The following is a 27,601-nucleotide window of genomic DNA, read 5'->3' on the forward strand; positions in this document are numbered from 1 at the left end:
TCTGGGAGGCAGAGGTTGCAGTGAGCCGAGATCGCGTCATTGCACTCCAGCCTGGGCAACGAGAGCAAAACTCCATCTCAAAAAAAAAAAACAAGAAAAAAAAAAACAAAGGAAGAAACCTTGTTTAGTCACAGAATGGAATCAGACAAGTTTTTTTCTTTAATTTTATTGTGATTATAGAAGTAATGTTATCAGTTAGAGTTGTATTTGGCTGTGAATAACAGAAAACCCAATGAGCCATAACTTAAGCAAACAGAGGTTACTCATCTCACACAAAAATAAATCCAGAGCTGCAAAGCCCGGGGATCTTTCCATCTTTCCTCTCCTTCATTTGGAAGTGAAGTCCAACAGCCTGAGGCTTGGTGCTTCGTGGTCACAGAAAGGCGGTTGCATCTGTAGGCTTTGCAGCCACATTCCGAATGAAGAAAAAAGTATGGAAGTCCAAAGGGACATATCAGCCGAACTTCCCTCTTAAAAAAAATACAATAATAAAAATTTTTTAAAATTCTAGGCTGGGCGCAGTGGCTCATGCCTATAATCCCAGCAGCACTTCAGGAGGCCGAGGTGGGCAGATCAACTTTAGGTTGGGAGTTTGACACCAGCCTGTCCAACATGGCAAAACTCCATCTCTATGAAAAATACAAAAATTAGCCAGGTGTGGTGGTGGGCGCCTGTAATTCCAGCTACTCGGGAGGCTGAGACATGAGAACTGCTTGAACCCAGGAGGCGGAGGTTGCAGTGAGCTGAGATCGCGCCACCGCATTCCACTCCAGCTTCCGCGACACAGCAAGATTCTCTATCAAAATAAATAAATAAATACATAAAATAAATAAATGAAAATTCTAGAAGCAGAAGCATATCCATGACTGTCTTTTGTAACTCATTACCTAGAAATGAATCACATACAAGAAAATCTTGGAACGGTTTTACTTTCCCAAAGACAATCAATGCTATCTTTATAGGAAGGAAGGAGAGAGTACATGTTGGGTAGATAGCAAGCAGTTCCTGCCTCTGCCTCAGTTATACAGTCACACTATAGTAAGGGCAGGATATAAAAGAATAACAGACCGGGCACGGTGGCTCATGCTTGTAATCCCAGCACTTTGGGGAGTCGAGGTGGGTGGGTCACCTGAGGTCAGGAGTTCGAGACCAGCCTGACCAACATGGAGAAATCCCATCTCTACTAAAAATACAAAATTAACCAGGTGTGGTGGCACATGCCTGTAATCCCAGCTACGTGGGAGGCTGAGGCAGGAAAATCACTTGAACTCAGGAAGCAGAGGTTGTGGTGAGCCGAGATTGCTCCATTGCACTCCAGCCTGGGCAATAAGAGCGAAACTCTGTCTCAAAGCAAAAACAAAAAACAAAACAAAAAAAAGAATAACAATTACTCAAATTCCACAATCATAGCAATAACAACTATTCATTTACTATTATTTTCCTTAAATCATATTTATATGTCTAGTTTATTTGCTATAATTATAATCATTATGTATTTACTATTTTGTCCAGCTATTTATATTTGTTTATTCATTTATTTATTTATTGACACAGAGTCTTGCTCTGTCGCCCAGGCTGGAGTGCAGTGGTTCTCTCTAGGCTTACTGCAAACTCTACCTCCCGGGTTCAAGCGATTCTCCTACCTCAGCCTCCCAAGTAGCTGGGATTACAGGCATGCACCACCATGCCTTGTTAATTTTGTATTTTTAGTAGAGATGGGGTTTCTCCATGTTGGTCAGACTGGTCTTGAACTCCCGACCTCAGGTGATCTGCCTGCCTTGGCCTCCCAAAGTGCTGGGATTACAGACGTGAGCCACTGCGCCCAGCCTTATTTTTATTTTTGAGTTGGGGTCTTGTTCTGTCATCCAGGCTGGAGTGCAGTAATGCAATCATGGCTCACAGAAGCCTGGACTTCCTGGACTCACGTCATCCTTCCATCTCAGCCTCCTGAGTAGCTGGAACTACATGCATGCACCACCATGCCTGGCTACTTTTTTTTTTTTGTATTTTATAGAGATGAGGTTTTACTATGTTGCTTAGGTTGGCCTCAAACTCCTAGGCTCAAGCAGTCCTCCCACTCAGTCTCCCAAAGTGCTGGGATTACAGGTGTGAGCCACCTGCCCAGCCAGCATTCAATTTTTAAATAATTTTTTATAGAGATGGGGTCTCACTTTGTTGCCCTGGCTGACCTCAAGTGATCCTTCCACCTTAGCCTCCCAAAGACTCTGGAATTACAAGTATGAGTTCTTCAATTTCTACTGAACCTGTGGTAGGCAGAATAGTGGTCCCCCAAAGATGTCCAAGTGCTAATGTGAAGGACTGGTGAATGTGCTAAGTTACCAGGCAATGAGGAGTTAAGGTTGCTAATCAACTGACCTTGAGGTGGGGAGATAATTTTAAATTATCCAGGTGGATAAAGATCTTTTTAAGGCCGGGTGCGGTGGCTCAAGCCTGTAATCCCAGCACTTTGGGAGGCCGAGATGGGCGGATCACGAGGTCAGGAGATCGAGACCATCCTGGCTGACACGGTGAAACCCTGTCTCTACTAAAATATACAAAAAACTAGCCGGGCGAGGTGGCGGGCGCCTGTAGTCCCAGCTACTCGGGAGGCTGAGGCAGGAGAATGGCGTGAACCCGGGAGGCGGAGCTTGCAGTGAGCTGAGATCCGGCCACTGCACTCCAGCCTGGGCGACAGAGCGAGACTCTGTCTCAAAAAAAAAAAAAAAAAAAAAAGATCTTTTTAAGTAGGAAAGGGAGGCAGAAGAGAGAGAACCAAAGAGATGGTATTGTGAGAAGGACTCAGCCGATGTTGCTGACTTTGAAAAATGGAGGAAAAAAGCTATGAAACAACAGTGTGAGAAGTAGCCTCTAGAAATCGGTAAAGTCAAAGAAACAGATTGTCCTCTAGAGCCTCCAAAAGGAAAGCAGCCCTGCTGAAATCGTAATTCGAGCCCAGTGAGATCCATTCCAGACTTCTGACCCTCCTGAACTCTAAGATAACAAACGTGGGTTAAGACACTAAGTGTATGGTAATTTGTTACAGCAGCAATAGAAAACCAATTCAGTATCCAATGTGTAAGAAATAAGACTGTGGTGGCAATTAAAAGACTGTAGAGAAAAGTGGTAAGAGGCAGGGAGATCTGTTGGGATTTTTTTTTTTTTCACCCATTTAGGGAAGTGATAATGAAGGCTTGACCCAAGACGGTGGGAATAAGAAAATGGAAAAGATTACAGATCACAAAATATTTAGGACCTAGAATAGACAGGCTAGTTGGATATGGGCTTAGGGAGAGGACAGCATTGAGAATAATGCAGACAATTGAGGTGAAGGGTAAAAGAGAACCAGGTATTGGAGGAAAGAATTCTTTGTAGGGCAACTTGAGCTGGAAATTCTCACAGGAAATCTTGGCAGAGATAGCTAGTAAGTAGTTGACCATGCATTTGAAACTGGAGAAAAGTGAAAGCTAAAATAATTTTAAAATGAAAAGTATTAAAGAGATGTTATACTCAGGTTAATTGTTAAAGTTTTTTAAGTGATTTCAGTGGGTAAGACATAGTGCTACAAACTGTGAGAAAGTCAATTGAATAAAAACACATTCCTTGCCAGAATTCTAGAAACGCACAATCAGCCTGTATCATTAACCCTTCATCTTGTTATGTGGTCATTTCTTTATTTTCATGTCTGCTTCCCCAAGTATATTCAGACCCTCTCCAGGCCTGGGACCCAGAAGCTCTGTCATTATTCTCTCAGTCATTGTGCACAATAACAGGCCTAGTACCTGATCATTAGCCAGTAAACAATTGTTAAGTGAATGACCAGGTGAAAGGAAGAGCTGTTAGAGAGTCCAACAAATCACTACAGAAATGCTGACCATGAAAAGGCTCCTATTTCATGCAACAGACTGCCTTCAAAATAACAGCAATTGAGTTGGCAACAGACTTCTCATCTGCAACTACAGAAGCCAAGTAACATGGAGTTACATCTTCAAAATGCCAAAGAAAAGTGACTGTTAACATAAAATTCAAACACCCAGCTGAACTATTCACAGTTGCAGAAAAAATGTAGATGTACAAAAAAATAACAATACTTACCTTGCCCTCACCCTTGATGCTTAATTTAAGTAACTTCAACAAGACAAAAGTGAACTTAATGGAAAGAAGAAAAATAGAGAAAGCAACAATGAGAAAAACATCAATAAAGTATAATTTGTGGCAGGGCGCAGTGGCTCATGCCTGTAATCCCAGAACTTTGGGAGGCCAAGGCGGGTGGATCACCTGAGGTCAGGAGTTTGAGACCAGCCTGGCCAACATGATGAAACCTTGTCTCTACTAAAAATGCAAAAGATATCCAGGAATGGTGGCACGCCCCTGTAATCCCAGCTACCCGAGAGGTTGAGGTGGGAGAACTGCTTGAACCCAGGAGGCGGAGGCTGCAATGAGCTGAGATTGTGCCACTGCACTCCAGCCTGGGTGACAGAGCAAGACCCCATCTCAAATATATATATATACACACATATACCTACTATTGCAATAATTACACTATATATATACACATATATACACACATATACATATATAGTGTAATTATTGTAATAGTATTATTAATAATAAAAAGACATGTTTCATATAAGGTAGAACAAAAACTACGTAATGATGTGGAAATTAAGAAGAGGAAGGTAAGATGGAACCTAAACCACACTAAGGTCTTTGTCTAGATAACAAATTACTTTTTTCTTTCTTTTTTGAGATAGGGTCTTACTCTGTCACCCAGGCTGGAGTACAGTAGCGCAATCTTGGCTCACTGCAACCTCCACCACTTGGGTTCAAGAAATTCTCTTGCCTCAGCCTCCTGAGTAGCTGGGATTACAGGTGTCCGCCACTATTCCTGGCTAATTTTTGCATTTTTCCTAGAGATGGGGTTTCGGCATGTTGGCCAGGCTGGTCTTGAACTCCTGACCTCAAGTGACCTGCCTGCCTCAGCCTCCCAAAGTGCTGGGATTACAGGCATGAGCCATCGTGTCCAACCACAAATTACTCTGAATATCAGTAAAATATATCATATTTGAATAGATGCCAAAAATTTAAGGAATGGTCTTAAAAGTATAGAAATATTAGTTGTGTCTTCTAAATTGAAAAAGGAAATAAGAGGAAAAGTAAACTATTTCCAACACAAAAGAAAACAGAAAAAGGGGGAAATAAAAGAGATGCTTCATTTGACTGCTCTTAGCCATGCTTTGGTATGGAGTTCCCTGGAGAAGCAATGCAGGTAAAAATACAAACACAAAATACAAAATACTACAGCAAAGCGGGAAGGTAAATGTTGTATAGCTATTGAGGCAATCAGACTACTGTATACAAAAGTAAGTTTCAGACAGGTAAAAGACATAGATGTCAAAACAAAAGAAACAACCATAAAAGGCTTGTAAGAAAATTAGACTCTTTTTTTTGAGATGGAATTTCACTCTTGTCGCCCAGGCTGGAGTGTAATGGCACGATCTTGGTTCACTGCCACCTCTGCCTCCCGCTGGGTTCAAGCAATTCTCCTGCCTCAGCCTCCCAAGTAGCTGGGATTACAGGCATGCGCCACCAGGCCCAGCTAATTTTGTATTTTTAGTAGAGAGGGGATTTCTCCATGTTGGTCAGGCTGGTCTTGAACTCCCAACCTCAGGTGATCCACCCACCTTGGCCTCCCAAAGTGCTGGGATTACAGGTGTGAGCCACCACGTCTGGCCAAAAATTAGACTTTCTAAATAAAATTCTTCACCTCCATGCATTTTAAGAAGTGGTAGCCACTATGGAAGAGGAATCAGGGCGCTGTGGAGATAAAGCAAGGAACTGCTCTGGGTTGGGTGGGCAGCCTGGGGAGAAAGTGGTGTTTCAGATGAGACCTGAGGATGAGAAGGAGCTGGCCGGGGTTAGAGGTGCGTAAAGTGCCAGGTTGCAGGTAGGAGCTCAGGCTCAAGGGCAGAACAGGGCTCCTGACATTGGAGAAAGGGAAAGGAGGCCCCTGAGGCAGAGCAGTGAAATCAAATCGGTGACACAGGGGACGTAAGAGTCGAGACTGGCAAGGTGAGTAGGGCTGGGCGATCCAGAGCCTTGCGAAGTTTAAGGAAACACCAGCTACTTTGTTTATTGTCTGACTGCCGCAGTGTGCTGAGGTGTGTCCGGGTTTGTTGAAGTCCTGACCTTTGTTCTTTCTCCTTCTTTACCCTCTGTATCTCCTTTTCTGTCAGCTTAGGGCTCAGACCAGCGCTTTACCAATGCAGCCAGGGGCAAAACTGGCAAATGGACTGTCTTGGACAAACTGGAAACACAAGTTCTAGAACATCTGAAGCAATTGTGGTGAGGCCACTTGTCAAATCACCAACTCCAGAGAGCAAAGAGCTCTCTACCTATTTCTTCCTTCCTCTCAGATTACGCCTTTGAAATAGGACCTGACTGTTAAAACTTCGTGAGCTTATCAATATATCCAGCCACTCCAACCCTTAAAAAATAAAACCCCATGACGAAACCTCTTTTGCCTTGGTGTGTTTCTGTCTCTCTACTCTTCTCAGTCAAGGTTCCCTCCTGGATCATTCAGGGTTCCAGCAGGATACAGATGGTGTGTTCATATGAAGATAATTTGAGAAAGGTGTAATAAAGGACTGTCTGCGAAGGTGTGGGCAGGTTGCGGAGAAACACCAGGGGTAGTAGAAAATCCCAGGCCTAGCAAAGCAGAGCTGTTACCACTCTAGGCCTGAGAGGAGGTGGGAGGAGTGGTTACCTGGACCCAGGAGGAGAGTCATGACCTCTGGTTGAGCAAATGTGGCAGACGCCTTAGGGAAGGAGTTGGGGGATATATGTATATCCCCATCTCACCCTCCTTCCCTCCAGTCTCCTCCTAGGGCTCACTGTTGGCCAAACTCAACAGCCATGGGAATCTGTTGGTGCTGCCTGTGTGCCCAGGACAGATAGCAGAGCGGCAAAGCATTTAGTGTGAATCTGGAGGGACAAAAGGGAGACATCTGGCACATTCCCTCATTCTTTGTCCTCACTCTGTGTTTAAAACCTGATTTATTTTCTCCACAGTCAACTGGAACTGCTCTGACCAAGTTCACCACGGACTTGGTAACTGCAAATCCACTGGGTACCTCTGAGGCCTCTCTGCTGCCTTCAGCACAGCTGACTGCTTTCTCTTTCCTGAAACACTTCTGTCTTATCTTCTGTGTTACCCCTTCCCCCGCTTTTTTTTTGTCTGAGACAGAGTCTCACTCTGTCACCCAGGCTGGAGTGCAGTGATGCGATCTTGGCTCACTGCAACCTCCGCCTCTTGGGTTCAAGCAATTCTCCTGCCTCAGCCTCCCGAGTAGCTGGGATTACAGGTGCCCGCCACCATGTCTGGCTAATTTTTGTATTTTTAGTAGAGATGGGGTTTCACCATGTTGGCCAGGATGGTCTCGAATTCTTGACCTCAGGTGTTCTACCCACCTCTGCCACCGAGGAGGAATAGGCAGGAACCACTGCGCCTGGCCTGTGTTACTCCTTTCTGCTTCTTCAGTGGCACGTTCTCAGAACCCCTGGCTGGCTTCGACTCCTTCTCTTCTGGTCAAGATTGGTGTCCCTCCGTGTTGCATCCTCAGCTCTGATGATTACGTATGTCCTGAAGGTTCTCAAAACCATTTGTCCAATCTTGAATTCCCCTTAGCTCCAAACCCAATAGAATCTTCATGTTCTCTGAGTATCTCTACTTGAATGTCTCACAGGCCTTCAAACCCAACACATCCCAAACTAAGTTTGTTATCTATATTGCCACCCAGGTCTCCTTCTCCTCCTGTGTTTTCCGTGTCATTTAGCTGTATTACTGTCACCTCCATCAACCAGGCTAGAAATCGGGTAGTCTTCCTAGATTTTTATCTAACCTAAAATCAAACCTCTCACCAATCCTGACAATTCTACTTGTTAAGAAGTTTTCAAATCTGTCCACTTTTGTCTCTGACAATTGCCTTATTCTAGATCTTTATCCTCTTTGCCTGGCCTGTTGGAGCCCCCAGCCTAACTGGGCCTCCAGCTGCCTCCCCCTTGACTCCATCCTAGTCACCGTTGCCAAACTGATCTTGTGACTCTTTTGCCTAAAACTTTTAAATGGCTAAATACCTACAGGATGAAATCCAACTTCCTTAATATGATATAGCAGAGATTAAAAATGTGTGTGTGTGTTTTCTTTTCTGCTGTTCTAGGATGCCTTTGCGTATTTCACTCCCTGTTCACCCCAGGAGTGTAAATCACATTCTTGGCTTAGAGAGTAATCACACTTCAACCTCTTTCAGGTGAAGTAATCAGACCTGTTCGGTTGCAAGGGTCTGAGGCGCCCCGAGAGCAGTCAGCATCTTCAGCATGGAAGGGGGTATGGAAATAAGAACTTCGGTGTTTAATGGTTTAGAAAGGAGAAGCAAAGCTGACTTGCCTCTCTGGGCATGTGACTCAACTCCTGCTGAGCTGGACATGGACCTTCACCTGAGGCCCTAAGCCTTAAGGTTTATATGGAAAGATGAATACCAAATGCCAATAGCCTAGAAAAATATGCAAAAGAAGGCTGTGAGGAGTTCTTGCTTGAGAAGAAACTGGAGGTCATGGTAAGCGAATCAAGTTGGGACTGGGCTAGGAATAGACTCACCATCACCATCAAAAAAAAAAAGAAAGAAAGAAAAGAAAAAAAGCGAAAAAAACAGTGGAAATGAATAGAGAAAATAGAGAATCCAGAAATGGCTCACAGCGCATGTGAGAATTTAATATATGGCCATGGGAGTAGCTGAAATCAGTGAGGAAAGGCTATCTATTACAAAATAAAATAATTTCAGGCCCCTGTTTTATATAAGATATAAAAATTAATTCAAGATAGATCAAAACTGAAATGTAAAAAACAAAATAATAATATATAAATTCTATGAGAAAATCTAGGAGACTACATGTAAGAGGCAGAGGAGTTTCCCTTATCAAATACCAGAAACCAGACACTATTAAAAAAAGAGATAGACATATTTGACTACATGAAACCCCAAAATATCATGTGACAAAAGATATAATTAAAAATGATCAGTTGGGTCTGGTGGCTCACACCTGTAATCCCAGCAATTTGGGAGGCTGAGGTGGGAGGATCATTTGAGGCCAGGAGTTTGAGACCAGCCTGGCCAACATGGTGAGACCCTGTCTCTTTAAAAAAAAAAAAAAGTCAACGAAAAAGTCAAATGAAAATTGATAGACTTAAATATACCATAAATACTGGTAATATTCAAAACACTCCTACAAACTGATCCAAAAGAGTAAACAACCTCATCAAGAATAATTAGCAAACATTATAAAAAGGTAGTTCACAATGAGGCAAAGGTTCATGCCTGTAATCACGGCACTTCGGGAGGCTGAGGTGGAAGAATCACTTGAGGCCAGTAGTTCAAGACCAGTCTGGGCAACATAGTGAAACCTCGTCTCTACAAAAAAATTTTAAAAAGTTAGCTGGGCATGGTGGCACATGCCTGTAGTTCCAATCACTTGAGCCCTGGAGTTCAAGATTACAGTGAGCTATGACGGCACTACTGCACTCCAGCCTGGGTGACAGAGTGAGACCCTGTTTCTAAAAAATAATAATAATAAAAGAAAAAAATTAAAGAATTGGAAAAATTCATCTTTTGACTAGGCACGTTGGCTCATGCCTATAATTCCAGCACTTCGGGAGGCCGAGGTGGGTGGATCACCTGAGGTGAGTAGTTCGAGACCAGCCTGGCCAACATGGCGAAACCCCAGGCTACTAAAAATACAAAAATTAGTTGGGCGTGGTGGCGTACTCCTGTAGTCCCAGCTACTCAGGAGGCTGAGGCAGGAGAATCTCTTGAACCTGAGAGGTAGAGGTTGCAGTGAGCCGAGATTGGGTTATTGCAGTCCAGCCTGGGTGACAGTGAGACTCTGTCTTTAAAAAAAAAAAAAAATTATCTTTTTCCACAAAGCTTCTCCTATATACTTCCAGTGTGTTAGTTACCCCCTCCTTTGCATTGTCTCTAAAGTGTGGACAGAGTTGTATATTCACACTTATGACACACTAAAAATCTGTAATTTAAAAATGTCCACAGCTGTGCTTTGTAGATTGTGGCCACTGTGATGACAGGAATTGTGTCTTATTTATCTTCACATTCCATCATCACGGTGGACATTGTCCAAAGGCTGCAGCAACCAAGTACCACAAACAAAGTGGCTCGAAACAACTGAAACATATTGCTGCACAGTTCTAGAGGCTAGAAATCCAAAATGAAGTTGTTGGGAGGGACGTGTTCTCTCTAAAGGTTCCAGGGGAGAATCCCTCCTTGCCTTTTCCAGCTTCCAGGGGACGCCTGAAATCCTTGGTGTTCCTCCACATTCTAATCTCTGCCTCTGTCTCCACATGGGGTTTCCCTGTGTGTATCTCTCTATGTGTTCAAATCTCTCTCTTCTCATAAGTCTGTATATTTCTACCAGTCAAGATTGACTAAGCTTCATTTCCTACAGTTTGGTTAACGAAAACAATCGCCATGTGGAATGTTACTTTTTGAACTGAAGATGCTTCTCTGGTCTGCTGGGTCCCCTAGACGTAGTGCCTCTTCCCTGATTTGAGAATGTGTGTTCTAGTCCTGAATAATCCTAATTAGGATTGAATAAGGCCCACCCTAATGCAGCATGACCTCATTTTAACTTGAATACACCTGCAAATTTAAGGTCAGGCACGGTGGCTCATACCTGCAATTCCAGCAATTTGAGAGGCCGAGGTGGGTGGATTGCTTGAGCCCAGGGGTGTGAGACCAGTCTGGGCAACATGGCAAAACCCTGTCTCTACAAAAAATACAAAGGCCGGGCGTGGTGGCTCACGCCTGTAATCCCAACACTTTGGGAAACCGAGGTGGGCGGATCATGAGGTCAGGAGTTCAAGATCATCCTGGCTAACATGGTGAAACCCCATCTCTACTAAAAGTACAAAAAAAAAAAAAAAAGAAAAATTAGCCCGGTGTGGAGAATGGCGTGAACCCGGGAGGAGGAGCTTGCAGTGAGCCGAGATCGGGCCACTGCACTCCAGTCTGGGCGACAGAGCGAGACTCCATCTCAAAAAAAAAAAAAAAAAAGACCAAAAATCAGTGGGACGTGATGGCACGTGCCTGTAGTCCCAGCCACCTGGGATGCTGAGGTGGGAGGATCCCCTAAGTCTGGGGAGCATGATGCTGCAATGAGCCATGCTTGTGCCACTGTACTCCAGCATTGAGTGACAGAGGGAAACCCTGTCTCAAAAAAAAAAAAAAAAGAAAAAAGAAAAATTTATAGAACTTGTAACAAGCTATAAAATTTTAGTGATCTAAGAGAAAGTATACTAAAAGCAAAATGGACACCAATTATGTAGCCAACAATTCATATCAATTACAGGGAGTGAAGTAATAATAATAAAATAAGTAGGCTGGGCCTGGTGGCTCACGCCTGTAATCCTAGCACTTTGGGAGGCCGAGGCGAGTGAATCACCTGAGGTCAGGAGTTTGCAACGAGTCTGGACAACATGGTGAAACCCCATCTCCACTAAAAATACAAAAAATTAGCTGGGCATGGTGGTGGGCACCTGTAATCCCAGTTACTTGGGAGGTTGAGGCAGGAGAATTGCTTGAACCCAGGAGGTGGAGGTTGAGGTGAGCTGAGATCATGCCACGGCACTCCAGGCTGGGTGACAGACTGAGACTCTGTCTCGAAAAATATATATAGATAATAAAATAAAATAAAATAAGTAAATATGGGAGTTATGAGAGATGAAATAGAAGATCTCATTTCTTTTTACGTTTCCTTATCCAGATTACGGAAACTCAAATAAAATAAAATTCTCGCTTTACACAGTTTGTACCTTAATTGCATTTAGAAATAAATGACGCACCACAGGTTGAAAGTGCAAAGATTAGGATTATTCAGGACTAGAACACACATTCTCAAACCATGGAAGGGTCACTATGTCTAGGGGACCCAGCAGACCAGAGAAGTGCCTTTGATTCAAAAAATAAATTCTACATTAACCAAACTGCAGCAAATGAAGCTGCAGCAATCTTGACTGGTAGGAATATATAGACTTTAGTGTGAGAAAGCTTTGAAGGGGACTTGAGTTTTTAAAAAATTGAGAAACTCTAGTCAGGAAGAAGAGAATGGTGTAATTCAGAAAGGTGAACTGTAAAACAATTCAATATTTTCATAGAAAGAATGAAAGCCTGATTCTTCTTTGGGTCTGAAAAAAAGCATTTTGACAAATACTGGCTGGGCGGTGGGAGGGTCCCCTTTCTGGCTACAAACCAAAGAAGGGTTTTCTTCACTCCGTCTCTGGCCCAAAGACTATGGTTAGAGCCTTCTGGGTTTAGTCATTTACAGAATAGTGACTATTCTTGCAGGCCCCAAGGTTCAAAGGTTGATACATAAACCCAAAGTGAGTAAATGGCCTTGGTTTCTGATCTTGGAGATTTGAAGCAGGGCTCTCTGTCTCTACCCCTGAGAGTCTTGGGCCAGGTTGAAATGAATTCCAGACCAAAGTCGATGCTATCATCCATGTTTTTGTTAATTAATTCAATTAATAAGCGGTACATGACTGGTAATAATTGGACAGTTGCAAAGGCTCAGATACAGCCCACAGGTGTCCCTGTAACCCAGAAAATCCCTACCTACAGAAAGGGATTTGTCTTGTTCTGCACCAGCTATATTGAATTCTGAATGGGTGGTTTTGCAGGAAGTAATTTAAGCTGTAAGACTATCTGAGCCTTCGTAGGTGATATAGCTGTAGAACATATAGCAATTGAGATTCTCACATTAGATAACTGGGCCAAGGTCCAGAGACCAGCTCGTAGGAGAGAGATGGCTGATATCCAGGTGTTCTTGTCCCCAAGAATGGACTCTGAGCATTCCAATTCTGGCCCCATCTTGGGCAACTGCTATAGGGTTAAAGGTTACAGGAGTTTTTTCTTTTCATGGGGACAGTTCTAACGTTTATTTCAATCCTTTCTAGAAGAATTAGGTAGTAACTTATAGTATCCTGAACAATGTTCTGCAAAAGAAACCAGTGCTATTAAAAAAAAGATCAGCAATAAGGAAGAATTAAGAAGTAGATTAAACTTCTGTTACTTTTATCAGGGCGCAAAATCTTCCCCAGAGGCCCCAGTAGTATTCCTTCTGTATCTCATTGGCCAGAGTTTGGTCACATGTGCACTCCTAGATCAATCACTGACAAAGGTGTAGACTACCATGACTCGCTTGAGAACAATCAAATTGATTAAGGGTTCTGCTTTGCCTTACCACATTGCTGCACTCCCAACGCCTAAATAACAGCAGGGCTCTGTAGGCAAGGAAGACTTTGGATGGGTAGCAACAGAATGGACCGCAACAACACTGAAAAAAAAAAAAAAAGCAGAAAATAGGGGACCATTTAATTCAGGTATCTGTACCTGACTCTTTATGTAACAGGACAAATACAAATTTGTCCCCATCTTGCCAAAGTAGACATCAACCTTGAATGGGGAGTAAAAACTCTTCTCTAGGTCCATGTATGCTGCAAGTAGCAGGCCCCATCATCAACTCTGAGGTCAAGCGGCCAACAGTAACATACGGTCGGTTCCTAGAGCGGGCTGAAAGTCTCAAACTTAAATCCTTTACTGGTTTTTCTCAGAATTTGTCTGGTTTGATAAATTGTAAAACAGCACAGAAGGCAGAAAAAGAACTTTAGAAATCAAGGAGATGTTGGCCAGTGCAGTGGCTCACGCCTGTAATCCCAGCACTTTGGGAAGCTGAGGTGGGCAGATTGCTTGAGGCCCAGAGTTTGAGACCTGCCTGGCCAACATGGCGAACCTCCGCCTTTACAAAAAATACAAAAATTAGCTGGGCGTGGTGGTGGGCGCCTGTAATTCCAGCTTCTTGGGAGGCTGAGGCATGAGAATTTCTTGAACCCGGGAGGCAGACATTGCAATGAGCCGAGATCGCGCCACTACACTCAAGCCTGGGAGGCAGAGAATCTGTTTAAAAGAAAGAAGAAGAAAAAAAAAAAAGTCAAGGAGCTATTACGCCAACATCAGAATCAGAAAGGACAAAGCAAACTTAGTAAATGTTGAACAAAACTTTGAAACTTAATGACTGTGAATGGCCAAATGCTACTCAACTATGAGTGACAGAAATAAAATAAAGCAAAAGACACTGCTACAGAGGCTAAAAACTTAGGCTATGTTGAGTGCTGGTGATTAGTTCTATTTTCTTTTTATAACAGACAGGGTCTCGCTCTGTTGCCCAGACTGGCCTCAAACTACTGGGCTCAAGCATTCCTGCCCCCCACTCATTCTATTTTTGAACATAAAGATATATGTGTGAGATATATAATTTTGTTAACAGAAATTCAATTTCTCTTGCCTCCACTAAAATAACAACAAAAATTTACTGAACATTGCTTTAAAGAGGTGGCCTGTTACTACCCTGCCTAGAGCACCTGGTCTCGTTCTATCAGTGTGGCAGTGGGGTGCAAGAGACGGGCTTTGGCACTCAGGAAGCTGGCCTGGAATACAGGCTGTGAACTTGAACGAGTCCTCAGTCTTGTTAATTCTCAAATCCTCAGTTGCAAAATGGAAGCAACCTCTCTCGGAGTCCTTCTGTTCTTGATTTGCAGTAGGTCCTCAAGACATAGTAGTTATCTTTAAGTTTGTCGGGAGCAGTGGTTTTGAATGTGTGGTCCCCGGACCAGCAGCATCGGCATAGCTAGGATGCCCTGCTGCACATTCTGGGGCTCCACCCCAGACCACTGAATCAGAGACCCCGGAAGAGAGGTTTTTCACCGGCCCTCCTGGGATTCTGACATGTACTCAGGTTTGAGAACTACTGGTGAGGAACATGGGCAATAAACCAGACCACCAAGGGTTCAAATCATCTTGCCTTCCCACTCTCTGGGTGAACTTGAGAAAGTTATCCAACTTCCCCATGCCTCAATTTCCCCATCTGCCCAATGAGGGTAATAGTTATATCTAACTCATAGCGCTGCTATGAGGATTGAATGAGATAATACACGTAATGGACTTTAAATGGGACCTAGCACACAGAAGGTGTTTAATAGATGACAGCTGGTATAATTAATCATTAGCAGTTTCACTGTTGTTCTTGTTCTGCTATAAACATTTCCAGGGCAAAGGCTAGTCGGGTGAGGTGGCGGGCACAATGTTTTGACATCCCTAAACCTTCCTCCTGTTCTCTAGCTTCTGCTCTACTCCCACCCAAACTGGTTTGAGGAAACTTGGGAATGCTAAGATGTAAAAAAGTCGGTCTTTGCCAAGACATTGCTAAGTCTTGTCATGTTGAGACATCCAGTGTGCTGCTTAAATCGGCCTGAACGGTTTATTGTTGTGCATCATGGGATTTAACAAGGCTGAGCTGGTTCTCATTAGTTTAATCTTATTTTTAAAATACTAATGGTTTTTTTTTTCTTTTTTAAATTTAAGAGGTAATTCATTGAAAGGATAAATACTGCATGACTCCACTTATGTGTGGTACCTAGAGTAAACTTCACAGAGACAGAAAGTAAAATGGTTGTTGCTGGGGTTTGGGGGAATGGAGGATGGGGAGTTATTGCTTAATGGGTGCAGAGTTTCAGCTTGAGAAGATGAAAACAGTTCTGGAGATGGATGGTGGTGACAGTTGCACAACCATGTGAATGTACCTAATGCCACTGAATTGTACCCTTAAAAATGGTTAAAATGGGCCAGGTGTGGTGGCTCACGCCTGTAATCTCAGCACTTTGGGAGGCTGAGGTGGGCGGACCACCTGAGGTCAGGGGTTCGAGACCAGCCTGGCCAACATGGAGAAACCCCGTCTCTACTAAAAATACAAAAAAAAAAAAAAAAATTTAGCTGGGAGTGGTGGTGCAGGCCTGTAATCTCAGCTACTTGGGAGGCTGATGCAGGAGAATCGCTTGAACACAGGAGGCAGAGGTTGTACTGAGCCAAGATCGTGCCACTGCACTTCAGCCTGGGCCACGGAGGGTAACTCCATCTCAAAAAAAAAAAAAAAAAAAGGGTTAAAATGGGCCGGACATAGTGGCTCATGTCTATAATCCCAGTACTTTGGGAAGCCGAGGCAGGCAGATCACCTGAGGTCAGGAGTTTGAGACCAGCCTGGCCAACATGGTGAAATCCTGTCTCTACTAAAAATACAAAAATTAACTAGGTGTGTGGCACACACCTGCAATCCCAGCTACTTGGGAGGCTGAGGCAGGAGAATTGCTTGAACCCGGGAGGTGGAGCTTGTAGTGAGCCAAGATTACACCGTTGCACTCCAGCTGGGCAACAGAGCAAGACAGCATCTTAAAAAAAAAAAAAAAAAAAAGGTTAAAATGGTAAATTTTATGCAATATATATTTTAGCACAATAAAAAAATGAAAAAAAAAGTAATTAATAGAAAGATAAAACCTGGGTTTGGAAGCATAGAATATGAAGAAAGTGTTTTTATAAAAAGTCTCATAATTCTGGGGTGCAGGCAATATTCTACTCTTTGACCTGGATGGTGGTTACGTAGGTGTTGATTTTGTAATATTCCATTAGGTTCTTCATTTATGCCATTTTATGTCTCTGTTATATTTCACAATATGAAGCTGGAACCATGTTTGGGAATGATAAACACTTAAAAATAATTGGTCATGTGCCTACGAATCTATCCAGAGAGAATCACTATCAATGATTTTGGGTATCTTCTTTCTTTTTTCCTCTGCGTATCTCTATGCATTTGTTATTCACTCATTTATTCAACCAATATTTACAGAGCACTATTTTGGGTTCTGGGTGATGTTAGTTCTCTATTGCTGAGTAACAAATTACCCTAAAACTTAGCAGCTTAAATCAACAAACATTTATCACCTTACAATTTCTGTGGGTCAGGCACAGCTTGCGTGGATGCCTCTGATTTTTGAGCTCTCAGGAGGCTGTAGTCACCATGGGTCGTGGTCTAATTTGAAGACTCAGTTAGAAGAGGAGCTACTCCAAGCTCACCCGCCTTTTGGTTGTCGGACTGAGGACCTCAGTTCCTTGCTATCTGTTGGCTGGAGGCTTCCTTCAGCTGCTTGTTACCTGGAAGTCTTTACAGGGTTACTAGTCTCCTGGCTTCTGCTGTTGCAATCCTAGAATCTATTCTCAACCCAGAGATGCTGTTAAAGATAAACCAGGTGTTAGAGACCAAATTGTGACCCCCTCCCCCAAATTCATATGTTGAAGCCCTAACTCCCAGTACCTCAGAATGTGACTATAGCTGGAGATAAGAACTTTAAAGAGGTAATTAAGATTAAATGAAGACCTGGCATGGGCTCATGCCTGTAAGCACTTTGGGAGGCAGAGGCAGTCGGATCACTTGAGGTGAGGAGTTTGAGACCAGCCTGGCCAACATGGCAAAACCCTGTCTCTACTAAAAATAAAAAATAAATAAAAAAAATAAAATAGCCGGATGTGGTGGTGGACACCTATAGTCCCAGCTACTCAGCAGGCTGAGGCAGGAGAATCGCTTAAACCCTGGAGGCGGAAGTAGCAATGAGCCAAGATCGTGCCACTGCACTCCAGTCTGGGTGACAGAGTAAGATTCTGTCTCAAAAAAAAAAAAAGAAAAGAAAAGAAAAAAAATTAAATGAGGTCCAAGCAGTTGGGCCCTAATCCAATAGGACTTACAAGAAGACGAAGGGACACCAGGGATTCGTGTGCACTCAGGAAAGGCCATTAGAGGGCAGAGCAAGGAGGCAAATAGAGTCTGCAGGTCAAAGAGAGAGGCCTGAGAAGAAATGGACCCTTCTGACACCTTCATCTTAGACTTCAGAACTGCAAGAAAATACATTTCTGTTGTTTAAGCCACCCAGCATGTGCTATTTTGTTACAGCAGCCAGAGCAAACTAATACATTAGATTACACCATCCTCTCTCAAAAACCCTCAGTGGCTTCCCATTTTATTCCTTGCTAAACTTAAAGTTCTTTAATAAGTTCTTCAAAGTTAAAGTTGAATGACCTTTAGGGTGCTAGGCCATCTAGCCCCACTCCCTTCCCCTAACCTTATCTCCTGCTGCTCTGGATCATTCGGTTCTAGCCATGCAACTGTGAAAGGAAAATAAAACTTAGGACGCCAACTCATTCTACCAAAGGAAAAAATTAAACTGAAAGTTGAATCATGCGAGAAGCTGCCTTTCCTGTTGTTCCTAAGCAGATAGCAACAGATAAAACGCCAGGTATCTCCACAGGTCTGCTCACTTTACCTTGAAGTGCCAACTTACTGAGGGTGAGATGAATACACAATTGGCCATTCCCCTGCCCTGCTCCTTTTCTCTTGCAACAGGTGGATTCAGTAACGTGACCATACCCATCCTCTTTCCCCTCCAACCTACTTTTCCCCTTTAAATATGAAGCCCTCAAAATCATCTCTGGAAAAAGGCATGGAGCACAGACTGTGCCTGCAATTTTGTGTTCCTTTTTTTCAGGCATGTCCTTAATCCTGGCAAAATAAATCTCTAAATGGACTGAGACCTGTCTGATACTTTTTGGTTTACACAACCTCCACATGTTTGCCTCAGGGCCTTTGCGCTGGCATCTCTGCTAAGAAGCCCTTTTCCCAAATACCCACCTGGCTCACTGTCTCACCTCTTTCAGGCACTCACTCATTCCTGGGCACCCTATGTAAAAGAGCACCCCCGCTCCCCAACCCTAATGCCTTCCTCTCTCTGGCTTTTTTTTTTTTTTTTTTTTTTTTTGGGCAAGATCTCACTTTGTTGCCCAGGCTGGATTGTGCCCAGTGGCACAATCATGGCTAGCTGCAGCCTTGACCTTTTGGGCTCAAGTGATCTTCCCACCTCAGCCCCCAAGTAGCTGAGACTACAGGCCTGTGCCACCATGGCCAGCTAATTCTTTTTTGTAGAGATGGGGTTTCACTATGTTGCCCAGGCTGGTTATTATTATTATTATTATTTTTTAGCACTTATCATCCATCTAAAATACAATGTATTTTACTATTTATTTTTCACTGTCTGCCTCTTGCACTAGAATGACTTTTCCAAGAGGGTGGGATTTGTGTCTGCTTTTTCACTGTAGATGCCCCAGGGTCTGAATAGTGTCTTGCACAAAGTACATAAAGTCTGCAAGTCAAAGAGAGAGGCCTCAGAAGAAATGGACCCTTCTGAAACCTTGATTTCAGAACCATGAAAAAATAAGTATCTGTTATTTAAGCCACCTAGCATGTGGTATTTTGTTATGGCAGCCAGAGCAAACCAATGCATTAGATGACACCGTCGTCTCTCAAAAACCCTCAGTGGCTTCCCACTTCACTCCTTGTTAATGCTGCAGTTCTTTAATCAATTCTTTCAACTTTCTTTTTGCATAAATGAATACATGATTTGACAGGTAAATTTGTTTTAAAATTTAAATGTATTTAGTCATCAATGATGCAGACCATTTTTTCCAAAAATGTTTTAGTAATTTTACTCTAGGTTTTGTCTATTCATGTTCTTCAGTTATTTTAAACGTTAGGGTCCAGGCCAGGCATGGTGGTTCACGCCTGTAATCCTAGCATTTTGGGAGACTGAGATGGGAGGATCACTTGAGGCCAACAGTCAGAGATTAGCCTGGGCAACATAGTGAGACCCCCATCTCTACAAAAAATGTAGAAAATGGGCCAAGTGTGGTGGCACATGCCGTTAATCCTATTTGGGAGGCTGAGGCATTGCTTGAGTCCAGGAGTTCAATTGCACCACTGCACTCCAGCCTGGGTAGCAGAGCAAGGCCTTGTCTCTTTAAAAAAAAAAAAAAGTTAGGGTCCAAAGATAATACTTTCTCTATATTACTACTGCCTCTCCTTCAAACATTACTAACTAGTGTTAGTTATGTATTAAAAAGATCAAACCCTCTCTCTGCTGTATTTTATAACATAATATTTTTAGTTTGTGGTTAGCCTTTGTATGATGTTTTTTACAACAAAATAATTTATATTTTTTATGTATTTAAATTTACTGTGAGTACTTTTTCTGAGGTGAGGTTGGTCTTAAAGCAGCAGCTTTTAATAATTCTGTCAATTTCCCAGGAAATCTCCCGGTATTTTATTTCCAGAGACCCCTCTGATACTCATTCATCTGAAACTCACTCACTCGGGACAGGTGACAGTAAGCTGTTTCTCTATAAGGAGCGCAATTTATTTATTTATTTATAAAGAATTTTGGGAGGGCTTTCTGGTAAAAACAGGAAAGCCTGCTAGACAAATTCTAGAAGAGCTGTAACACAAGGAGTGTGAGTTTTTATAGCAGTAACTACACATGGATTCTACCCTCATGAAATTGTAGTTGTCAGCAAACAGTCATGTGCATTTAGGATTTTTTTTATTGGTGTCATCCAGGGCCCAGTCCCACTGGATTGGCCTTGGGTTATATGGCTGATCGTCTATTGCAGCAGCAATGTACAGGGCTGTCTCATTTCCTATGCTGCCTCCCATCCATCCTTCTATGCCAGTCACCAAATTAGTAGCCTCTTCTACTCCAATCCCATAGGGCCTCCTGGCCTCTGGCAGCAAGATAAGGAAACTCAAGCACAAAAATGTTTAAGCAATGTTCTAAAATTTACATGCTGAGTAAGACAGCAATATTCAAAACATTTAAAACTAGCAAGATGTTGCTAGGAAACAGAATAGATACACACACATACACACAGAAAAAAGACAAAAAACCTGACCAATCAGAACAGACACCAGTATGAGCTCTAACCAGTCAGAAGAGAGGCCAGCTGTGAATGACCAGTATGGTCTCATTACCAAGAACAGGCTTTATTCCAGGAGCCTGGCAGCCTCTATCCTTGAATGCATCCCACTATACTGTCTCATCACTAGGCTTCACAGCAGAGCAGCCTGGTAGCCCATTTCAAGCCCTCCTGTGCCATTCAGGAATCTCTTCCTGCTCCACCTAAGCCTTCAGCAAAGCTGAAATAAATGACTCACCACAGGTTGAAAGGTTGATACTCACCTCTGTGTATAGCAGAGTCATGAAGGTGAGAGGGAAGAGTGAAGCTGGGCACACATTGAAAAGATGCAGTGTTAGGAGCATTTAGGGTAATCCACCACCTGGAGAAAAGTTATGAGAAGGCAAGACCAATCCACGAAGCAACTGGGAACAGCCATTTATACAAGGAGTCACAGTAATTCAGCATTCCCCAAGAGCTTGATAAATCTTTGTTAGGGAAATAGATTTCCGGCAAATATATAGAATGTGGTTTCGAGATATTATCATTATTATTATGTTATTAAAGGAATGGGTGAGCCTGGAAGAGTAAAATGTTAGGAATGCTTAGCATAAACACATTGAAAAGCCAGGGGAAGGTTTAAGAACATCATCTTCGGCAGGGCACAGTGGCTCACGCCTATAATCCCAGCGCTTTGGGAGGCCGAGGTGGGCGGATCACGAGGTCAGGAGACTGAGACCATCCTGGCTAACACGGTGAAACCCCGTCTCTACTGAAAATACAAAAAATTAACCAGATGTGGTTGCGGGCGCCTGTAGTCCCAGCTACTCGGGAGGCTGAGGCAGGAGAATGGCATGAACCTGGGAGGCGGAGCTTGCAGTGAGCCGAGATTGCGCCACTGCACTCCAGCCTGGGTGGCAGAGCGAGACTCCGCCTCAAAAAAAAAAAAAAAAATCATCTTCAGAGTCAGACAGACCTCTAGGTGTGGCTCTGACATTTACAAATTAAGTGACCCAAATCAAGTTTCCTCCCATAAATCTCCTTAATCTGTGCAATGGGTATAATAGTGGTGTCTGCTGCCATTTAGGCTAGCTGTGAGGGCTGACAAGAATAACACGTATGTCCAGTGGCTGGGCACAGTGAATGGAATGTTCAGTCAACGTTGGGCACTGCTGCACAGAGCAATGACATCACTACCGTCATCATCATCATGATCTCTGAGGCATTCTTAAGTGCGTAAAAATGTACTCACAAAATGAACCTTGCAGCAAGGTGGCCAAAAAGAAGCTTCCAGTGATCATCCCGTTGGCAGGAACACCAAAGTGAACAACTATCCACACAAAAAAGTACCTTCCTAAGAACCAAAAATCAGATGAGCAATCATATGTTAAGGAAATCACATCATGTTAAGGAAAGAGGCACTGAAAAGGGTAATAAAGACATTCTTGAATCATTTACACCACCCACCCCCATCCGCTGGCAGCAGCTGCTTGGTGCAAAGGATCTGTGCTTGGGGGAGGACAGAGCAGTAATTATGGGACTTTGCATTGGCACTCATTGCTGCCCTGTCACAGCAAAAAGAAACAAGGGGCAGAACTCTGCTGGTGCCCACAGGGGAGCATTGAGACCAGCCCTAGGCAGAGGCAAATCATCTATCCCAGTGGTAGGAACCTGAGCTCCAGCAAACCCTGCCACCCCAGGCTAAAGTGCCCTGGGGTCCTAAATAAACTTGCAGTGCAGGCCACAGGGACTGCAATTCCTGGGCAAGTCCTCCTGCTGTGCAGGGCTGGGAGTCAGCGAACTTGGGATGCACATGACCTAGTGAGACACCAGCTGGGGCAGCCAAGGTAGCACTTCCATCACCCCTCCCCCATCCCCAGCAGCACAGCTCACAGATTCAAGACGGATCCTTCCCCCTGCTTGAGGAGAGGGGAGAGTAAAGAGGACTTAGTCTTGCAACATGGATTCCAGCTCAGCCACAGTCCAGAGGACACCAGGCAGAGTACTGAGGACCCCATTCCAGGCCCTAGCCCCCAGACAACATTTCTAGACACACCCTGGGCCAGAAGGGACCCCACTACCTTGAATGGAAGGACTCAGTTCTGGCAGAATTCATCACCTGCTGGCTATAGAGCCCTTAGACCCTGAGTAATCAGCAGTGGTAGCCAGACAGGTCTCATCACAGGCCTGCGGGGAGACTCAGAGCCATTCTGGCTTCAGGTGAGACTCAGCTCATTCCCAACTGTGGTAGCCACAGGGAGAGACCCCTTCTGCTTCAGGAAAGGAGAGGGAAATGTAAAAGTGACTTTGTCTTGACGCTTAAGTACCAGCTCAGTCCAGTAGGATAGAGCACCAAGTAGGTGCTTCTAGGCACCCAATTCCAGGCCTTGGTTCCTGGGTGGCACTTACGGACCTGCCTTGGGCCAGAGGGGAACCCACTGAACTGAAAGGAGAGACTCAGGACTGGCAGCATTCACCACAAGCTACCTAAAGAACCCTTGGGCCGGCTGGGCGCGGTGGCTCACGCCTGTAATTCCAGCACTTTGGGAGGCCGAGGCGGGCAGATCGCCTGAGGTCAGGAGTTCAAGACTAGCCTGGCCAACATGGTGAAACCCCGTCTCTACTAAAAATACAAAAATTAGCTGGGTGTGGTGATGCAAGCCTGTAGTCCCAGCTACTTGGGAGGCTGAGGCAGGAGAATTGCTTGAACCTGGGAGGCAGAGGCTGCAGTGAGCTGAGATCACGTCGCTACACTCCAGCCTAGGCGACACAGCAAGACTCCATCTCACAAAAAAAAAAAAAAAAAAAAAAAGAACCCTTGGGCCTTGAGTGAACATTGGTGGTAGCCAGGCAGCACTTGCCATGGGTCTGGGGAGGCGGCAGCCATGGGGAGAGACTCCTCTGCTTGAGGAAAGGGAAGGGAAGAGTGAGAAGGACTTTGTTCTGTGGCTTGGTTACTACCTCAGCTGCAGTAGAATAGAATACCAGGTAGATTCCTCAGGTTCCCAACTTCAAGCCCTGGCTCTTGGATAGCATCCACCTGGGGCCGAGGGGAACTCGCCACCTTGAAGGGAAGAACACAAGCCTTGCTGGATTTGCCGTATTCTGATTGTAGAGCTCTTGGGCTTTGAGGAACAGAGGCAGTAGCCAGGCAGTGGTCACTGTGGGCCTTGGGCAAGACCCAGTGCTGTGCTGGCTTTGAGTCTGACCCAGCACAGCCCCAGTGGTGGTGGCCAGAGGGGTGCTTGTATCACACCTCCCCCATCTCCAGGAAACTCAGCACAGAGAAAAAGACTCCATTTTTTTGGAGGAAGGTAAGAGAAAAGAACAAGAATCTCTGCCTAGGCCGGGCGCGGTGGCTCAAGCCTGTAATCCCAGCACTTTGGGAGGCCGAGACGGGCGGATCACGAGGTCAGGAGATCGAGACCATCCTGGCTAACACGGTGAAACCCCGTCTCTACTAAAAATACAAAAAACTAGCCGGGCGAGGTGGCGGGCGCCTGTAGTCCCAGCTACTCGGGAGACTGAGGCAGGAGAATGGCATAAACCTGGGAGGAGGAGCTTGCAGTGAGCTGAGATCCGGCCACTGTACTCCAACCTGGGCGGCAGAGCAAGACTCCGTCTCAAAAAAAAAAAAAAAAAAAAAAGAATCTCTGCCTAGTAATCCAGGGAATTCTCCCAGATCTTACCCAAGACCACCAAGGTGGTACCTCAACCAGTCTGCAAGAGCCATAGCATTACTGAGTGTGGACTGCCCACTAAAGCAGATATGACTGCAGTGACCAAAGACTTGGACCACAGCACCCAAGACCCTTCAAATACCTGGAAAGCCTTCTGAAGAAGGATGGGTACAAATAAGCCCAGACTGTGAAGACTACAATACATACCTCACTCTTCAATGCCCCGACATCAGTGAACATTCACAAGCATCAAGATCATCCAGGAAAACATGACTTTACCAAATGAACTAAATAAGACACTAGAGATTAATCCCGGAGACAGAGATGTGTGACCTTTTAGACAGAGAATTCAGAAGAGCCATGTTGAGGAAGCTCAACTAAATCCAAGATAACACAGAGAACAAATTCACAATCCTATCAGATAAGTTTAACAAAGAAGTTAACATAATTGGAAAGAGTCAAGCAGAAATTCTGGAGCTGAAAAATGCAATTGACATGTGGAAGAATGCATCAGAGACTCTTAACAGCAGAATTTATCAAGCAGAAGAAAGAATTAGTGAGCCTGAAGACAGGCTATTTGAAAATACAGTCAGAGGAAACAAAAGAAAAAAAATAAAAAACAATGAAGCATGCTCACAAGAACTAGAAAATAGGCCCAAAGGGGCAAAACTAAGTTATTGGCCTTAAAGAGGAAGTAGAGAGAGAGATTAGGGTAGAAAGTTTATTCAAATAATTAACAAAACAGAATGTCCCAAACCTAGAGGAAAATATCAATATTCAAGTACAAGAAGGTTATAGAATACCAAGCAGATTTAACAACAAGAAGGTTACCTCAAGGCATCTAATAATCAAATTCCTGAAGGTCAAGGATAAAGAAAGGATCCAAAATGCAGCAAGAGAAAATAAATAATAATATACAAAGGAACTCCAATACATCTGGCTATAGACTCTCAGTGGAAGCTTCATAGGCCAGGAGAGAGTGGCACGGCATATTTAAAGTGCTGAAGGAGGGCCAGGCGCAGTGGCTCACACCTGTAATCCCAGCATTTTGGGAGGCTAAGGCTGGTGGAACACTCGAGGTCAGGAGTTCGAGGCTAGCCTGGCCAACATGGTGAAACCCTGTTTCTACTAAAAATACAAAAATTATCCAGGTGTGGTGTGCATACTTGTAATACCAGATACTTGGGAGGCTGAGGCAGGAGAATCACTTGAACCAAGGAGGCAGAGATTACAGTGAATGAGATGGCGCCACTGCACTCCAGCCTGGGTGACAGAGTGAGACTCTGTCTCAAAAAATAAAAATAAAAATAAAAATAAAAAAGTAAATAAAGTGCTGAAGGAAAACAAAAACAAAAACTTTTATCCTAGAATAATATATCCAGAAAAAATATCCTTTAAACATGAACAAATAAAGATTTTCCGAGACAAACAAAGGCTGAGGAATTTAATCAATACCAAACCTGTCCTACAAGACATGCTACAAGGAATTCTTCAATATGAAAGGAAAGGATGATGTTAATGAGTAATAAGAAATCATCTAAAATTAGAAAACTCACTGGTAATAGTAAGTACACAGAAAAACACAGTATAACACTGTAATTGTGGTGTGTAAAAACTACGCCTATCTTGAGTAGAAAGACTGAAAGGTGAACCCATCAAAAATAATAACTACAACAACTTTTCAAGAATTAGAAAGTATAACAAGATATAAATAAAAGCAACAAAAAGTTAAAAAGTGGGGGATAAAGTTAAAGTATAGCATCTTTATTAGTTTTATCTTTGTTTATGTAATCAGTGTTGTCATCAGTTTAAAATAATGGGTTATAAGATATAATTTATTTGCAAGCCTCATGGTAACCTCAAATCAAAAAGCATACAATAAAAAAAAAAAATACGCCTGGAGCATTGGCTCATGCCTGTAATCCCAGCACTTTGGGAGGCTGAGACAGGTGGATCACTTGAGGTCAGAAGTTCAAGACCAGCCTGGCCAACATGGTGAAATCCCATCTCTACTGAAAATACAAAAATTAGCCAGGCATGGTGGTAGGTGCCTGTAATCCCAGCTACTTGGGAGGCTGAGGCACAAGAATTGCTTGAACCTGGGAGGTGGAGGTTGCAGTGAGCTGAGATTGTGCCACTGCACTCCAGCCCGAATAACAGAGTGAGACTCAGTCTCAAAAACAAAAACAAAACAAAACAAAAAAAACAAAAACCCAATAAATTAAAACATACCACTTGAGAAAATCACCTTCACTAAAAAGTAGACAGGAAGAATGGAAATAAGGAAGAAAAAAAAAAAACCCACAAAACAACCAGAAAACAAGTAACAAAATGACAAGAGTAAGTCCTTACTTATCAATAATAACATCGACAGTAAATGGACTAAACTCTTTAATCAAAAGATAAAGAATGGCTGCAGAGATTAAAACAAAAACAAGACCCAAAGATGTATTGCCTACAAGAAACACACTTCACCTATAATGACACATGTAGACTGAAAATAAAGGAATGTAAAAAGATATTCTATGCAAATGAAAACAAAAAAGAGCAGGAGTAGCTACACTTACATCAGACAAAATAGATTTCAAGACAAAACTATTCAAAGAGACAAGTTTGTTATATAATGATAAAAGGGTCAATTCAGCAAGAGGATATAATAATTATAAATATATATGCACCCCAAACTGGAGCACTCAGATATAAAGCAAATTATTACCAGACCTAAAGAGAGAAATAGGTCCCAATACAATAATATCTGGAGACTTCAGCACTCTAGTTAAAGCATTGGACAGACCATCCAGACAGAAAAATCTACAAAAAAAATCAGGGCCGGGCGCGGTGGCTCACGCCTGTAATCCCAGCACTTTGGGAGGCCAAGGTGGGCAGATCACAAGGTCAGGAGATCGAGACCATCCTGGCTAACATGGCGAAACCCTGTCTCTACTAAAACTACAAAAAATTAGTTGGGCGTGGTGGCGGGCACCTATAATCCCAGTTACTCAGGAGGCTGAGGCAGGAGAATAGTTTGAACCTGGGAGGCAGAGGTTGCAGTGAGCCGAGATCACGCTGCTGCACTCCAGCCTGGGCAACAGAACGAGACTCTGCCTCAAAAAAAAAAAAAAAAAAAAAACTAAAACAATTGAATTCAGAGAGATAGAGAATAGAGTGATGATTCCCAGAGGCTAGGAAGGGTAGTGA

General features: G+C 43.5%; 1 long non-coding RNA gene and 1 other non-coding gene across 3 annotated transcripts; both read right to left on the minus strand.

Moving 5' to 3' along the window:
* LOC144341144 (uncharacterized) lies at nt 1–27,304 on the minus strand. Of its 2 annotated transcripts, XR_013417827.1 has the most exons (4): nt 21,008–27,304; nt 16,893–17,179; nt 13,306–14,018; nt 1–796 (listed from the first exon to the last, which is right to left on the minus strand). It is a non-coding gene; the product is annotated as an uncharacterized LOC144341144 (long non-coding RNA). The 2 variants fall into 2 exon arrangements; XR_013417826.1 differs by lacking the exon at nt 21,008–27,304 and having other exon boundaries at nt 16,893–20,982.
* On the minus strand, nt 20,216–20,277 carry LOC114678548 (U7 small nuclear RNA). The gene has a single exon (XR_003729984.2). It is a non-coding gene; the product is annotated as a U7 small nuclear RNA (small nuclear RNA).
* Nucleotides 27,305–27,601: the final 297 nt, after the last annotated feature.

Source organism: Macaca mulatta, chromosome 5 (assembly GCF_049350105.2).
Source record: "Macaca mulatta isolate MMU2019108-1 chromosome 5, T2T-MMU8v2.0, whole genome shotgun sequence".
Taxonomy (NCBI): Eukaryota; Metazoa; Chordata; class Mammalia; order Primates; family Cercopithecidae; genus Macaca; species Macaca mulatta.